An 18,199-nucleotide genomic window follows, 5' to 3' on the forward strand; every position below is an offset into this window, starting at 1 on the left:
TTTAACGAATATATATCCTTAAAATTATCTAAAAAAAAAACACACACACACATATAAATAAATAAATAAATATATATATATACACACACACACAAACAATATGATCAGGCTACATATATTATTATTTTATATTATTATATTAGTATATAATGATGGTCACCTCCGGCGGAGCAAAAACTACTGTTAAGAAAGAACAAGTTTGCGTCATCGGAGCAAATGGTGAAATCGGCTCTTGGATCATGAAAACCCTTATGCAAAACTGCTACACAACCATCCGCCTCTCCGTTTTCCCGGGCTCTCTTTGTTGAAGTACCGTTTTCTCATACCCAAGGTGCAGTGAAGTTTAAAATTTTTAGTTTTGATTTTCAAAACGTTCTTTAGGAGTTGTATAATTTAAAACATACATAGGATGTTTAGATTTGATATACATTTGCATATTTCAACATATCATCTAGAAATTGACACGAACCACTTGTACTTTTCCAATCCAATTTTAAACCTGCATAATTAGCATTTAAATAACCAACAAGATTTAATGATGAATATCTAGGAGACCACAAACCAACATTTTGAGTTCTCTTGAGATATTTTAGAATTCTTTAAATAATATGATTGTTTAGGGTCAGATTGAAATATTGCACAAATACAAACAACAAATATAATATTGGGTCTACTGGCAACTTAATATAATAAAGATCTTATTAGACCTCGATACATTGTTATTCGTCTTTGTCTAAATTTTTTGATGAACTCATTGGCGTTGATGTTGCTGAACATGTTTCCATGCCGAACGTTTTGAGTAGTTCTTTGGTATACATTGCTTGATTTATGAAGATGTCATTCTCAATGTGCTTGACTTTCAATCCTAAGAAGAATTTCAGTTTTTCCATCATGCTCATCTCAAATTTTTCGTGCACTAACTTGACAAATTTCTCACATAATTTTGGGTTAGTAGATCCAAAATAATATCACACACTTAAATTTTCACAAGTAGTTTATGATCATTCTTAGAAAACTTGAACAAATTTTGTCTACTGATCCAATAGTAAATTCATGATCAATGAGAAATTGAGATAGTGTGTCATATCATGCTCTTGGCGCTTACTTTAAACCATATAAAGCTTTATATATTTTAAATATATGGTTGTGAATCATAGAGGTTGTTCAATATATATACATATATATATATATATATATATATATATATTTGCAACATACCATTTAGAAATACACTTTTGACATTCATATGAAACACCTTGAAATTCTTGTAAGCATCATAAGCAATGAATATTATAATAGCTTCTAATATAACTACCCGAGAAAAGTTTTCATCAAAATCGATATCTTCTTCCTGTGTAAACCCTTGTAATTATAATTTAGTATCGTTTCTTGTCACAATAACATCTTCATGCAATTTATTTATAATTATATCTTGTACAAATTACTGATTGAAGATTAGGTGTAGGTACTAAATGTCAAACATTATTTCTCTTAAACCAATTTAACTCACCTTGCATGACATGTATCCAACTAGAATCAACAAGGGTCTCTTAAGTTTTTTTAAGTTCTAGTTGAGATAAAAAGCGGCATGCAAATATTCATTAATTATCTGTCTTCTAGTTCTAAGAGGAGTAGATGAATTATATATTACCAATGAGATAGGATGAGTCTTACTCCACATGTAACTCGCTTCTAAAAATGGATCTGTCGATATTGGATCGATATTGTTTTGAATTGGAATCTCCTTCAAATTTTCTTGAATAACTTGATTATCACAAGATCATGTCATCTGGTGATTTATGTTTATTTATAATTACCCATATATAGAGATAAATTAAATTGAAAATATAAAGAAGATACTAATAATGGTCATATATGCGTTCTTATATCTTTAGCTAATTGGCCTCTGGGGCTACTAAAATTTATACATAATTAATATTCTTGTCCGACACGACGAAATATACAAGATATAATGATAACTCGATATACTTGAATAAGATAATGATGATTGCTAATTTTTTCTCTTAAACTGACCTATCTAAACCGTGCCATACCGTCATGTTCAATTTTTTTTTTTGGCTAAAACCGTGATTGAAAATGATTCAAATAGAGATGATATCGTTATATTTTGAAAAGCTATTTTCAATGAAAAAATGATGACATATCAGTTTGAAAGACCCTTTTTTTTTTTTATGTTCAACTCATACATCCGAAATCTCAAGTATCCTGATGATACACATTTTATCATTTGGTTGAAAATGATTTAACTACGAATTGTATATTTTTTTTATAGAATATAAATGATATTAATGAAGGAATTATCTTAAAGTGAATGCTTATTTTAGTTGTCTCACCCTTTTATGCATACTCATGTCTATCCATATAAATTTCTTTTTTGGTGTAAGTTAATTTCCAAATGAAAAATTTAGAGATTATAATAAAATTGTTTCCTATAGTAAGTTTTATGGTATGATGATAAAAAAAATTCAAAAGTTTAAATAAATATTTTATTAAAATATGATAGTTATAGATAAGATATAAATTTGTGATTTTTTTATTAAATAAAATCAACTATTTTTTAATTGGAGAAGAATTGAATTTTTGGTTTATATGAAAACATATGATCACCCCCAAAATTAGTTAGTCTAACTCTAAACTCATACACCTTAATAAGAGCACTCACAATAGAGAGGAGGTGTTAAATAGACATTATAATGTCCATTTAAAACCCCCTATAATGTCCATTTAACACCCCCTCTCTATTGAGAGTGGCTCACTCGAGAGAAAGAGGCATTCATTCAAAACAATACACCCCTCTTCACATTTTTTTTTGTTTTTTATTTTTTATTTTACTTTTTTTAATTTTTTTAATACTTTTTTATTTTACTTTTTTTTTAATTTTTTAATACTTTTTTTATTTTACTTTTTTTATTATTTTGTTTAATTTTTTAATACTTTTTTTATAACGGTTTTTTTTTGATTTTTTATTATTTTTTTTAATTTTGTAAATTAAATTTGAATTAAATTATTAAAAATCTAAAAAATATTTAACGGTTAGTTTGAAATCATTTCTATAAATACCCACCAACGTGTACACATATTTTCATTCTAAGTCACTACATTTTTCAATTCTACTCTCTAACATTCTACCCATCTATTTTTTTAAGTTTCAACAATCATATTTTTTATCCGAAATGGATGAAAATAATAAGGCATTTTTTACAAATTTCTTGAATTCTACAAACAACCAGCAAGAATATTCATCTTCCCAAAATCCATAAATTCCACCAAATTATCAATACCCACATCCATTTCCAAATATGTTGTTTCCTCCACAAAATCTTCAAAATTTCCAAGGTTTTGGAAATTCTATGAATCATCCGAATTATGCCCCTCGAGGTCCATATCAACCGCTTCCAGCCGAATATTGGCAAAACATGAGTCATCCGCATTTCACGCCGCCGGTTGTTCATCGATATAGTCCCCGCACACAACTGTTATGCCTTTCACATTTCTGATATCAAATGAACCTGCAACTCCGACTTTTGTCCCGAAGATATAACTTTCCGATCGTGAATCTCCAATTGAGGCGGTCAATTTAAAAAAAGCGGATTCAAATGCTGAGGGTTCAAGAAAACGTTCAAGTTAGACAAAGGTTGAAGATAAGGTATTAGGGAAAAGTTTTGTCACTATCAGCGATGATCCAATAATCAACAATGATCAAAAGACGAATGCTTTTTGGGGATATGTTGCAAGCTGCTACAATGAGAACCGTCCTCCAGGTTCAAACACCAGAAGTGCAAATGTTATACGGTCACATTGGCACAATACAATCCAAAAGAAGGTATANTCCAGGTCTATACTCACCTCTTGGTTAGAGGAGGTGTTGCTTGCAACACCATTGTTTTCGGATCGATATTTTTCGTACGCAAACCTCAATATATCTTTCACTGTGACCACTTCGATATTAACTGTAAACACCATTATAATTTGCGTTGAATCGATATACCTTCTTTTGGATTGTATTGTGCCAATGTGACCGTATAACATTTGCACTTCTGGTGTTTGAACCTGGAGGACGGTTCTCATTGTAGCAGCTTGCAACATATCCCCAAAAAGCATTCGTCTTTTGATCATTGTTGATTATTGGATCATCGCTGATAGTGACAAAACTTTTCCCTAATACCTTATCTTCAACCTTTGTCTAACTTGAACGTTTTCTTGAACCCTCAGCATTTGAATCCGCNTCCCTATAAATAGGAGAAGCTTCCATTCAGAATTTACACCTCATTTACACATCAAATTTTCGAGTTTTCCTCCCCAATTTTCGAAATTCATCTCCGAAAATTCTGCACGAGTCAGCAAAATTATGTCCAAGTTCAGAAATTCGTTTTTCTCTCTCGGGTACTCGGAATCCGATCTTCACCGTTCAGAATGTTCTTCCATATGTTTTGAATAACATATCCAAATTTCGGCCAAATCCAACGGTTAGTTTTTCGTTTATAGCCTTCGCAAGAAAACTGCTCCGATTCTAGGCGGAAAACAGTATACCTACGGTTTTTCGTCCATAAGCAGGTTAAAACGACTTCCAAACCCGATCTCCACCGTTCATAATTAACGTACTGTAAAAGTTTAAGCCCGATCCAACGGTTCAATAAGGCGCAAGAATTTTTCAAACGGTTGATTTTTCGGGCGATGGTGTTGCTGCGTTTTCAAAGTGTCAGTTGCATGATTCTTCTATGATTTTTGAATTTCTTCATGTTTTCTTCAAGGTCTAAGGTAAGTGGGCTTGTTTTAAATCCTTAAATTTCGGTTAAGTGTTTTCTTGTTTTTGAAAATTCGGTCGAGCACCGTCATTCTATTTTTTACTTTTTTGTGCGATTTTGGTACGTTTACGTGTTGGCACTGTGAGGATTCACTGAAAATGGGTGGGAATCCCAACATATGGCCCTTCAAGGTGGGATAGAACCGTTTTATGGCCTCGTCCCCTTAGAGGATTAAAACTTAGGGACTGATATCAGTAAACCATAGAAGGTGGAAAAATCGCAGTGCTGTTATGATATGAATATAATGATATGTTATGAAAAGCATGATATGTTTATGTGTTATTTTCGAAAATTGTGTAAATATTTTTATGTTGTGCTCGAACGGCCCCCACTTGCTAAGTATTTCCCAAAATACTCACCCCTTACTCTACCCTCCCCAGATAAATCAGAAGAAGAAATAGAGAAAGAAGAATCAGACATCAGTTTTGAGAATGATAGTAGAGCATGAAGAATTTTAATAAAGAATATGTTCTTGTGAGTTTTTAATTCAAGTTATAAACGCTTCCGTAGATTTTTATCGTTTTCAGAGTTACTATTGTAAAGACTATTCCATTTTCATGTTATATTTATGATATAAACTGGTTTTGGTTTATACTGTACTACGAGGCTTGTTGTTTAGCAATTATGTGATTGTTGAATAACGCCGGTGTCGACTAACCCCGGTCTCGGGGCGTGACATTTAAGTGGTATCAGAGCCGCCATGTTCATAATACAGTTGGGAAAAATTTTACAAATCGGCCAGATTTTTTTAAATAGCCGATCCAGTCTCCTTCAGAACGACCCAATGAGTAATGTCCATAACGAAGTTTGTGAGGCATGGTTCGTAAACGCGAAATTCCTTCATTTAGACCTCCGAAATCGCGTATTTCCGTTTTAGGAAAGTTCTGTAGTGCCTATAACTTTTCGTAAGAAATTTCAAATTCGATTCCATCAGTTGTTCTAAACTCCTCTCGACATATGCTTTAAATCCATATGTTTTTTATCTAAACTTTTCATTTTTGGAAAATTTCTCGAAAAATCTCGTTCAACGCGTGTCTTGTAGTGCTTATCGGATTTTTATGGAATTTGATTAAGGAAACAATTAGTATTGGCTTATATTGTTGGAATTGTATCTATCTGAGATAAGTTGACTTAAGCTTCTGACTTAAGATGAAATATTTGATTTGGGGACAATAAATTATTTATGAAAAAAAAACTAGTATGTAAAAATATGAGATAAGAGTTATAATAAGTTTTGAATATTCCAATATAGAAGTTGATTTTGGGCAATAGTTAAATGTGTGAACATTAATTTGGGTTATTAAGAATGCTAAGTGTTAACTTTAAATATGTATGATTTTGGGTTATCTTGTATGAATGAGTTGGGAGACAATATCTTAAGGTTAAGAAATTTATATTATTTTGGGATAACTAGTAGATTCAGACCTTATGGGAATAAAATAAGTTATGAGATATTGTTGGATATTGAGGAAAATATAGCGTAATAAGTTTTGACTTTCGTTACGGTACAAAGAATGATTCGAAGAGAAAGACATTCAATAAAAATAGTCCGTGTTAGAGCTCTCTAAGCTCATGGTCTTGAGGAAAGTAAGGTTTAGTGCAAGTAAGATTTAGCACCAAAAAAAAAAAAAATTAATTGAGGATTAATTTCATTCGTACAGGTTGAATAAGATTTTATTTTATGACGACCGAGTTATAATTTTTGGGATTTAAATCAATAGGCTATAGATTGATATTGAGTTATGTTCCAAGATTTTATATGAGTTTTAAGTTTTGAGATGGTAATCCTAATAATTTTAAGATAGAATAAAATCAGTATCTATTTGCATGTATTCAGCACCGACTTGATTCAAAGCACTTTGTAGATTTCGACGTCATCATATGGATTGGTTATCTAAGAGCAGTGCAATAGGATATTGCCGGAGTAAGAATTTCAAACTCCGAACCGCGAACCAAGAAGAAATAAGGTATCATGACAATGCCAAGATACAGAAATACATTCTTTCTGCTTCCCAGACTTGGAAAGCCATAAAATCAGGCAAAGAAATTTACCTAATAATGGTGAACGAAGTGCAGGAAAGCAATTGAGCTCAAGTTGGAAGATACCACGATAGTGCGGGAATTCTCGGACGTTTTTCCAGAAGAATTCTCGGGATAGTCTCGGACCACGAGGTTGAGTTCAAAATCAGTGTGGTTCTCGGTGCTGCGCCATTTCAATAGCACCAGACCGAATGACGCCAACTGAACTCCAGGAGCTGAAAGAACACCTCCAAGAATTGTTAGACAAGAAGCAATTTCAACCGAGTACGTCTCCATAAGGAACTCCAGTACTGTTTGTGAATAAGGTAGACAGAAGTATGAGATTGTGTATAGATTATAGAGAACTCAATAAGATCACAATAGAGAATAAATATCTTCTTCCGATGATAGACGATCTTTTCGATCAACTTAAAGAAGCTACAACTTCTCCAAACTCGGCCTGAGAACAGGCTACTACCAATTGAAGGTAAGGGCTGAATATTTTCCCAAAACAGCCTTCCGAAACAGGGGTTCAAGCCATTACTTGACAAAAGTTTTAGCGGTGTTCACCGAAGAGATCCTCATTCACTCACCAAATGAAGAAGACCACAAGGAGTATCTTCGTCTCACTCGTCATAGGCTAAGGGAGAGAGAATTATATGACAAGTTCAAGAAAGGTGAGTTTCGACTACAGAACGTCACTTTCTTAGGTCACATAATATGCGAATCCTAAGAAAGTAGAAGCAATCACAGGCTTACCAAGACCAAGGACAATGACAGAAATTCAGAACTTCTTAGGATTGGCGAGTTATTATCGGGGATTTTTCCAATATCTTCCCTCAATACAGCTTACAAAACTCACAAAAGAACGCTAAATTCAATTGGAGCGAAGAACGTGAGAAAAGTTTCGAAACCTTAAAGATGAAACTTGCAACCACAATGGTGGTAGTGCTGCCTGATGAGGGCAATGATTTTTTTCAATTACAAAGATCCGTCAAAAAAATGTCTAAGATATGTGCTCATGCAAGAAGGAAGAGTAATTTCCTTTGCAACAAGGCAATTGGAACTGTATAAGAAAAACTACCCAACTCGCGACCTTGAGTTAGCCACAATAGTTTTTGCATTAATGAAGCATTACCTTTACGACGCAAAGTGTGAGATCTTCACTGACCATCAGAGCCTCGAGTATTTGTTCACGTGGAAAGAATTGAACATGATGCAGAGATGATGGATTGAATTATTTTGACGTATCAACGAGCTACCTTCCAGGCAAAGCGAATGAGGTAGCTGACGCTTTAAGTCGGAAAAATATGAGTAAGATGATTTTAGCATCACTATCAGGGCAATCGTGCTTTGAAAAATCGTTAAGCAAAACCAGTTTCATGGTCTTGATGGGAAATTAAAATTTAGTATTAGAAAAAGAAAAGAAAATTTGATATTAGAGTTTATGTGAAATGATCGATTGGAATTTTAATTTTTATCTTTTAAGATAATATTTTAAGGTTTACTTTAGGTTTGCCATATTGAGTTATAGTTTGACTTTTGGGAATTTTACATTACTACAAACATTGGGATATGAAAAAAATAATAATTGGGATCCAGCTTATGCATTACATAGTCGATAAAATTTAAGAAATGATTTTTGAGATTTATATTGGATTGATTATGAGATTAGTCTTTATATTAAATGTTCAATGGAAAAGTTGATATTAAATTTTTTGGATTTCAGTTAGAGTTACATTATTTGACTACATTTAGATTCAAAAGGTTTTATTAGGGTTTTCTTCTCTCATAAGACAGATAGTTTATCAAATTATGATTATGAGATATGCGACTATTGGGTTATAGTAAGTTGTTGTAGAATCAACGATTCTAATAATTCTGGTTCAATAAAAGTGATATCATTGGATGCAGCAATAGAAGTAATATTAAGAAAATATGGTGTTGTAAGTATAATTCAAAATATGAGTAACTCAGCACTTTAGTTATTAAGATATCTGACAAGAATCACTGGGATATGATTTAGGAATTTTAGACGATTTTCTAATCATATTGAAAGAGAGTCACTTGGGAATTAGAATGGAAATAGCGCGAGCAATACCCGTACCTCTTCCTAGACCAAGCCAACCCAAGTTTCGAGGACGAAACTTCCCAGAAGGAGGGAGGGATGTAAAACCCGAGATTTTTTAATCGTGATAATATTTTCGTAATTTAAGTGTGCTAGGATTATTCAATCTTTGGGTATCTATCTCATTATTTTATTTAAGATATAAGATTTGCAAGTTTATCTAAAGTTGGGTGAATAATTATATCGTGTACAATATTTTTGGAGCTCAAGATTTAAGATAATATTGTGCATATATTTTGAACTTGGGATAATAAATAAGTCTATCACAATCCAAAGAATTAAATAAAGAATTTGGATATAAGCAGGTAAAGTTGGAGATATAAATTCAAAGTTGGAAAGATTTTTACCGGATAAAGATTTAAGATTTGATATACCTGGATAAAGATTAAGCAGGGGATAATATGATCCCTAAATTTCGAAATATCCAAGGGATGTACATTTAGATTTCGAAATATTATCCAAGATAACGGATAAAGAATGATAATTATCTTAGATTTAAAGTTTGATTCAAAATTCAAAAGGCGAGGATAACACACGATCAGGATAGCAGCCACCTCCCTATAAATAGGAGAAGCTCCCATTCAGAATTTACACCTCATTTACACATCAAATTTTCGAGTTTTCCTCCCCAATTTTCGAAATTCCTCTCCGAAAATTCTGAACGAGTCAGCAAAATTATGTCCAAGTTCAGAAACTCGTTTTTCTCTCTCGGGTACTCGGAATCCGATCTCCACCGGTCAGAATGTTCTTCCATATGTTTTGAATAACATATCCGAATTTCGGCCAAATCCAACGGGTAGTTTTTCGTTTATAGCCTTCGCAAGAAACCTGCTCCGATTCTAGGCGGAAAACAGTATACCGACGGTTTTTCGTCCATAAGCGGGTTAAAACGACTTCCAAACCCGATCTCCACCGTTCATAATTAACGTACTGTAAAAGTTTAAGCCCGATCCAACGGTTCAATAAGGCGAAAGAATTTTTCAAACGGTTGATTTTTCGGGCGATGGTGTTGCTGCGTTTTCAAAGTGTCAGTTGCATGATTCTTCTATGATTTTTGAATTTCTTCATGGTTTCTTCAAGGTCTAAGGTAAGTGGGCTTGTTTTAAATCCTTAAATTTCGGTTAAGTGTTTTCTTGTTTTTGAAAATTCGGTCGAGCACCGTCATTCTATTTTTTACTTTTTTGTGCGATTTTGGTACGTTTACGTGTTGGCACTGTGAGGATTCACTGAAAATGGGTGGGAATCCCAACATATGGCCCTTCAAGGTGGGATAGAACCGTTTTATGGCCTCGTCCCCTTAGAGGATTAAAACTTAGGGACTGATATCAGTAAACCATAGAAGGTGGAAAAATCGCAGTGCTGTTATGATATGAATATAATGATATGTTATGAAAAGCATGATATGTTTATGTGTTATTTTCGAAAATTGTGTAAATATTTTTATGTTGTGCTCGAACGGCCCCCACTTGCTAAGTATTTCCCAAAATACTCACCCCTTACTCTACCCTCCCCAGATAAATCAGAAGAAGAAATAGAGAAAGAAGAATCAGACATCAGTTTTGAGAATGATAGTAGAGCATGAAGAATTTTAATAAAGAATATGTTCTTGTGAGTTTTTAATTCAAGTTATAAACGCTTCCGTAGATTTTTATCGTTTTCAGAGTTACTATTGTAAAGACTATTCCATTTTCATGTTATATTTATGATATAAACTGGTTTTGGTTTATACTGTACTACGAGGCTTGTTGTTTAGCAATTATGTGATTGTTGAATAACGTCGGTGTCGACTAACCCCGGTCTCGGGGCGTGACATGGATGAAGGTACTCGTCCAATGAGATAGAAAGCGGCAAAAAGAAATGGAAAAGACAGAGTAAAATCGACCATGGAAAATCTGACAATAAACTACAACAATATCTTCGCAAAGTTCACTGAGTACACAAGCGTGAAGAAGTCCGAAGTCGATCTGAAACAAAAACAACTCGAAGTAGAGGAGATTAAGGCAAAAGTTGTCTTGTCCAAATATAAAGCTAAGAATCGACGCTTGAAATTGAAGGAATACGAAATCTTGAACAAAGATACCTCGCAGATGAAAGAGGAGCAGCTTATCATACATGAATGTCTATATCAAGATATTAGGTAGAGATGGAATATCTAAACTATTTATCCAAAGTTCATTTTTTAGTATTATTGTATTTCCGAGTGATTGTAATTTTAATTATTTTTTTTCCTCATTTCGATTAATGTGATTTTCAATTATTATCATCTTTGAAAAATTGTCATTGTAAAATAGCCGTTGAAAAGTAGCCGTTGGAACATCTAGAAAATGATTTAAATATTGTAAAACATTTGTATTTAATATGAAAAAATTTTAAGATGATTGACTGGACTGTGAGACCCATAAATAATGAGTATTGATGTTAATAGGAATGTGTGTGAAAGATATATGTTGTTATAATAAGTATGTGGCAATGGACCTCACGATTTTTGATCAGTTGATGGGTGTTATAACAACTCACCATTGCGGATATCCTAATGCATAGATATTAACTTCCATGAATCTAATTATTTGTAAACAGTAACAAGTAAATTTATTTTTGTATATGCATTGATTTTCAAAATTTATAATTGCAAAGCAATCAACAAATTCAACGAAATTAAATAATTATAGTCAATTATCGAAATACATATGTATATATTTATACCAGATAAAGCAAGCCGATGTATTGTGATAATTTCATTAATAATAAAATTCTCCAAAAATATCTTCACATTGGTGGGACTGAATTAAGCCCATTAAAAAAAGAAACAATATTGGGCTTCTTATTCCAAATACATGATTCTCTCTAGCACATCCTACTATCCTAGCTTGTTCACTTGACTTTGGGCGAGAGTTGAAAATATGAAAATTTGAAATACTTAGGCTTATTTTCTTGATATTAATTTTAGATTTTAAAAAAATATTTTTAATTTTTAAGTTCTAGCTAATTCAATTATCTAAGAAATTCTAAGGTCCAAAAAATTTATGGGCCCCCTTCGAATCAGAAAGTAAAAATGCATTGAAAAAGATGATAAAATATAGTAGTGTTATGATGACCATTCACTTTTCAATTTTTTATCTTCACTTTTCATTCATAATAATTTTTTATTTGATTTTTATTGGTGAATCTTGATTTAAAATATTCGAAGATCATGTAAAATATTTCTAGAAAGTTAATTCAATACCATGATAAGAGATGCAGCTTGCAGATTATTTATAATTTTGATTTAACGACATTAATAAATTTATCTATTATTTATTTGAGAAATATTTCGTGAAAAATTCTTTATGAAATTGTCACTTCAAGTATTGAAAAAATAAAGTATGATGCATTAGTTTTTTTTTTTTAATCTCCTCTCAAATAAAAACTTTTGCAAAATAAATTTAGATGAATTTTTTTTTCCGGCAAATGACACAATTTATAATATTTAAATTTTCTTATTTTATTTTCATTTTTTTTAAAAAAAATCTCTTTAATAATAAAATAAATATCGTACTTTATCATTTAAGTGGGTCCATTTTTTCAATTTCCTCTAAGGTGAAGAAAAGTCGGGTACGGCCCTGTTTGTTTGGAAGGAAAAAATTAAAGTTAATTTCAAATCTATTTGATATCTAGTTAAACATTTTTCATAATAATTACGATTATTCTCATTTATATCTCAAATTCTTCATTACAATATTAGGAGATTTAGATTGGGAACATCCGAGTTGGGAAAAAAGCTAACTTCTTTTCCACTCAATAAATATATATTTTTAAAATAATACGAGTGAGATTCTTGGTAATGGGTAGTAAAATTATTTCTTTAAAATTGACAATTGGATGTTTCTTTCGGGGAAAAAAAACCATATTTTTTTGGTAGAAAGATACAAAAACATCGCAAACATGTGAAGTGAGTTTGGCTAAGAAATGAGTGACATTCTGTTAAGCTAGATGTTGCAAATATCTACCACAAAAAAAATAAAAATAAAAATAAAAATGAAAATAAAAATAAAAATAAAAATAAAAATAAAAATGAAAATAAAAATAATCATTCATTTATTAAATGCGGCTGAAATTTTTGATGGAGACGTTACGAAATTTGTGGTTATGTACTCAGAGAGTAAAAAAAAAAAAATAAACTGGAATATTTACGTGACACAAGACATAAATATGAGGTTGTCCGGAATTAAAAAAAAGAGCAAATTGACCCATTGAGAAACGATGTTTCGGTACATGAATGCCACAAAAAGTTGGAGTATATATGCCGTTTGTATTCGTGTCTCACATGGTGACGTGGGCTGATACTCTCCGACTTTGTAGAATCGATTTTCGTGTGCAGCGTGTTACTTATTGAAAGGCAAAAACTTGTATAAGACGGTCTCACATATACTATTAGTAAGTAATTTTATTATTTTATGGATTATATGTTTTTAATAGAAATGAGCATGATGAGTGAAATGACATTTTTCCTTGGGCTGCAAGTGAAGCAACTGGAAACTGGTATCTTTATCAGTCAGACCAAATATACGAAGGAACTGCTTAAGAAATTTGGCATGAAATCATGCTCAGCAGCAAACACTCCCATGAGTTCATCAGTCAAACTTGACAATGATCAAGGGGGAATATCAGTTGAGGCGACATTATACAGAGGTATAATAGGTTCATTATTGTACCTAACTGCTAGTCGTCCTGATATTGTATTTGTTGTATGCATGTGTGCTCGATTTCAAGCAAATCCTAAGCAATCACATTTCTCAGCCGCCAAAAGGATTTTAAAATATCTTAAGGGCACACAAAATGTTGGGCTGTGGTATTCTAAAGACTCATATTTCAATTTTGTTGGATATTCAGATGCAGATTATGCAGGATGTAACGGTGGAGATCGGATTCCGAATACCCGAGCGAGAGAAACAAATTTCTGAACTTGGACAGAATTTTGATGACTCGTGCAGAATTTTGGAGAGGAATTTCGAAAATTGGAGAGCAAAAATCGAAAATTTGAGGTGTAAATTCTGAATGAAAGCTTCTCTTATTTATAGGAGGTGACTGCTATCGTGTTCAAATGGCGATGAATCTTCTCAGAAACCTCTTTATATCTCGATTGATTGTTAATTTGCATCGAAAAATTGCATCTCTGCCTAGTTTCCTCGGCAAATAAACCTGTGACAAAAAAAAATTAGTACAGTTAGGAATATATAAACATGTACACGAAAATATTGGTCGACAACAAATTGTCGACCATATTTTTGAGCAATCACCATAAATTCTATCATTGTTGGTCTTTTCATAAAAAATGCATTAGGATGACTTATTCATGTCATTTTATTTTTTTAAAAAAAACATATGTCGTCACTCATCATGAAATAAAATTAAATATTTATTTTAACTTACAAAGTACCTATTTTGGAGTTTCAGATGCTTGATTTGGCTATCTGAATACTCCAAATGTGTAAGAAAATACTGAAATTTCGATCTATCACCATAAATTCAATAATTGTCGGTATTTTCATTGAAAATGTGTTAAACATGACTTGTTCAATACTGGAACTTCGAGCTATCAACAATTGTTGGTCTTTTCATTGATTTGGCTATTTGATTATGTCAAAAAATATAGTTTGAAGTTAATATTTTCTATGGTGTCATTCGTGATGTAAAAATGTGATGCATAAATTGGTACAAGGAAAACCTAATAAACGCACGAAAACTTTGATATCTTCGCGTAGAACGAGCACCGGAGGGACGGGAAGGGAGTTTTCTTGCAAACTTTGAAGAAATTCGAGATGGCTGCTGAAGAACCCTACGAAAATGATGTTGCTGCTGAAGGGGACCTGAGAATTTTGTTCTCGGTTGCACCTTAAACTTCTTCCTTGAAATCTTAAAAAATTGGAGATTTTGTTTTCTGAAATTTTCGGAGGAGATGAACAAATAATACTGGAGAAATTGCAAGAAAAATGGCTGGTACACGGATCCAAAAGAATAAAATAAAATGTGTAAAAACTGTCAAGTAATATATATAGGTCGCCAAAAATTATACTAGTAGCTTTTATTCATGGCTGGTACACGGATCCACGTATGCAATATACAGTTAATTTGCAGGACGTCACCAGAGTCACGAACACTCGTTAAGTGGGTGTCGGGAGAGTTCTCGGCGTAGACACTCCGACGCATACATTGCTATATGGCAATTTATTTTTATTTTTTTTTATCACACATCGTTGTAGGCCTAAATATGATCGTTTAGTCTGCTTTTTCTTAATATATACTAGTATCCGTGCGCACACAATGTGTATGTATAAAATATTATTATATTTTTAGTATTATAAGTTAGCATATAAATAATTTTTTTTTATCCAATCTATGATATTTAATTTGAGGAAAATATGGAAAATTATGTGCATAAAAAAGAATTATGCAATCAGTAAATTTTTTAAAGTTGATATAATATTTTTTTTTATTCAACATATATAATTTTCATTCAAAACTTTGGGGCGTAAAACTGATATTTTTCAAGAAAGTAATAATTAATTTGAGGTTTTATAATTGATGCGATTGAAATATTGGGATAATGACCTATATTTTTTTTTAAATATATATACGGTGTGAAATATTCGAAGGATATAAATTATGAAATATTTAATTCATAAACATGCTGCTACGCTTGATTAGTGAAAGCAATATAGATGGTCCCAAAATGTTCACGTCGCTTCATTTTCTTGAAGCTTCTGCGTTTCCTGATAGTACCTTATAAATAATGCTGGTTGCTTTTATTTACCCTACCACTTATACGGGAAAATTGGATTTTTCCTTTTTTTTGTCTATATTTAGCTATTCTGGTACACCATAACGTAAAAATCGAATAATATTCTCGAATCTTTAATTTTTTGGACAATTATGATAATTTGTTTAGCAATTTTAAGGAGGTGTATTCAATGTAGGAGATTTATTGACTTTTAACGACATTTGTAGATTTTAAAAGTGTAAGGTACAACTATAAATTGTCAAAATTTGTATTTAGTTCAACTCAAAGATTTGGATGGATTTTTAAAACTTCTAACTCATACACAAGCTATTTATTTATCTCTCTGTTGCTTCACATCACATCTCTTCTTATCTTCTCTACTCTCATCTATCTCTATCACTCGCTCAAATTTTCGAAGTANGATTTTTAATTTATGATTTATACAAATTAATGTAATATTCAATAATAATAAAATATGATCCAAAAAAAATATCGCTTAATTCTTAATTGAGTAGCCTCGCAACAACCATGATTTTTTAAATTCTTTTTATCATTTTCAATTAATATGTAAGCTATGATTTTTTATATAAAATTATATCCACACAATGCTAAATAATATTCATTTCACATGTATATTATCAATTCAAAAACAAGATTACAGATCAATTGATGTATTTTAAAAAATTTACAAACATGCATACAAACCCACATATATACACATGTAAAGATTAAATGATTTAACTTTTAAATAAGTAAATTTATTTATTAATATAAATATTGAAAAACTATTTCAAACTGAATATGTTATGTATGTCAATTAATTATAGGTTCAAAGAAATTAATAAAAAAGAATATGTTATAATTAAGTACAAAATTTATAAAATTCTAAAAAAAAAAAATTTCACAAAAGTCTATACAAATCTTGCAAAAAAGTCTAAATAAATCCACATAAATCTGTTTTATAAATATGTGAGATTCTGTAAAAATCAATAAAAATCTATCAAATCCATGAAAATCTATCATTTGAAAAAATCATTAAAAGTCTTCAAAACTCTGAATTGAATACACTCCACTTAATCATTCATCATATGAGAATGTTTACTAGGACAAGTTAAATCAGCATCAAATGTAATAAAAAAACTAAAATTTGTCCAAAAACAAAGATAACGGACTGAAATTTAGATTCGACAAATATAAAAGACCAAACTGCAATTTCTTTACCTCTCTGTGTGTGTGTGTATATATATATATATATATTATATACTAGAAATAATGCACATGCGTTGCACGTGAGAAACATATGCTGAAATAATTAGAATTTGAAATAAAATTAATTAACTCAACAAAATATAATGATAATAGTATTGTAAATTTTGACAATTCGTGTTAATTAGCATATGTAACTAATTTGGAACATATTTTTAAAATTTTAAAAAAAGATTTTGACTATTAAAATTTTTCTCATATCTTTTATCATATTGTTTTCTTTTGTTATTTGTAATATTCTGTCAATAATACATATATTTTATTATAATATTCAATTATTACAATCTTTTTTGACAATCAATGATATGCAATTTTTTTATTTATCATGTAAATTGACAACAATTTCTACTGAGGCAAAAACTTGTGTGAGACGGTTTCATGGGTCGCATTTTGTGAGACAGATATCTTATTTGGGTCATTCATGAAAAAATATTAATTTTTATGCTAAGAGTATTACTTTTTATTGTGAATATCGGTAGGGTTAACCCGTCTCACAAATAAAAATACGTGAGACAGTCTCACAAGAGACCTACTCTTCTATTGGATGCTTTTACTTTCCTAGTCACCTTTATTTTAGTAGACACTTATACTTGATAACATATAAACTACACATTATTATTAGAGGTAAGCAAAATTTTGGTTAAACCGAATTAACCGACCGAACCGACTCAATTCGAAAATTCGGTTCGGTTATTTCAGAAATTCGGTTTTCAAATTAAAAAAATTCGGTTAATTCGGTTCGGTTACGGTTTTCAAAATTTTAAAATCGGCTAACCGAATTAACCGATATAATAAATACTATTATTTAATAAGTTTTTATTATTTATCAATTTTAATATTTTTATTTTTAATTTTAAAATCAGCCCTAATTCTAAAGAAAATTTTTTTATGTATGTGAATTTATGTTTTTATGCATTTGTGTAGACTGTAGTGTTCAAAAAAATCACATATATAATTAAAGTTAAATCACAAATTTTTTTAAAAAACTACCAACCGAATTAACCGATTTTAATTCGGTTCGGTTTTTATCGGTTATGAAAATTAATTCGGTCGGTTCGGTTATTGCTAAATATTTCAGTTCGATCCGGTTATGACTAATTCGGTTTGGTCAGTAACAGAACCGACTGAATGCACACCTCTAATTATTATAACAATCTATTATCACATAAAAAGTAATGATGGATTGATTTAAAAAATATTGAT

The sequence above is a fragment of the Primulina huaijiensis genome, chromosome 9 (genome assembly GCF_012295235.1).
Source record: "Primulina huaijiensis isolate GDHJ02 chromosome 9, ASM1229523v2, whole genome shotgun sequence".
Taxonomy (NCBI): Eukaryota; Viridiplantae; Streptophyta; class Magnoliopsida; order Lamiales; family Gesneriaceae; genus Primulina; species Primulina huaijiensis.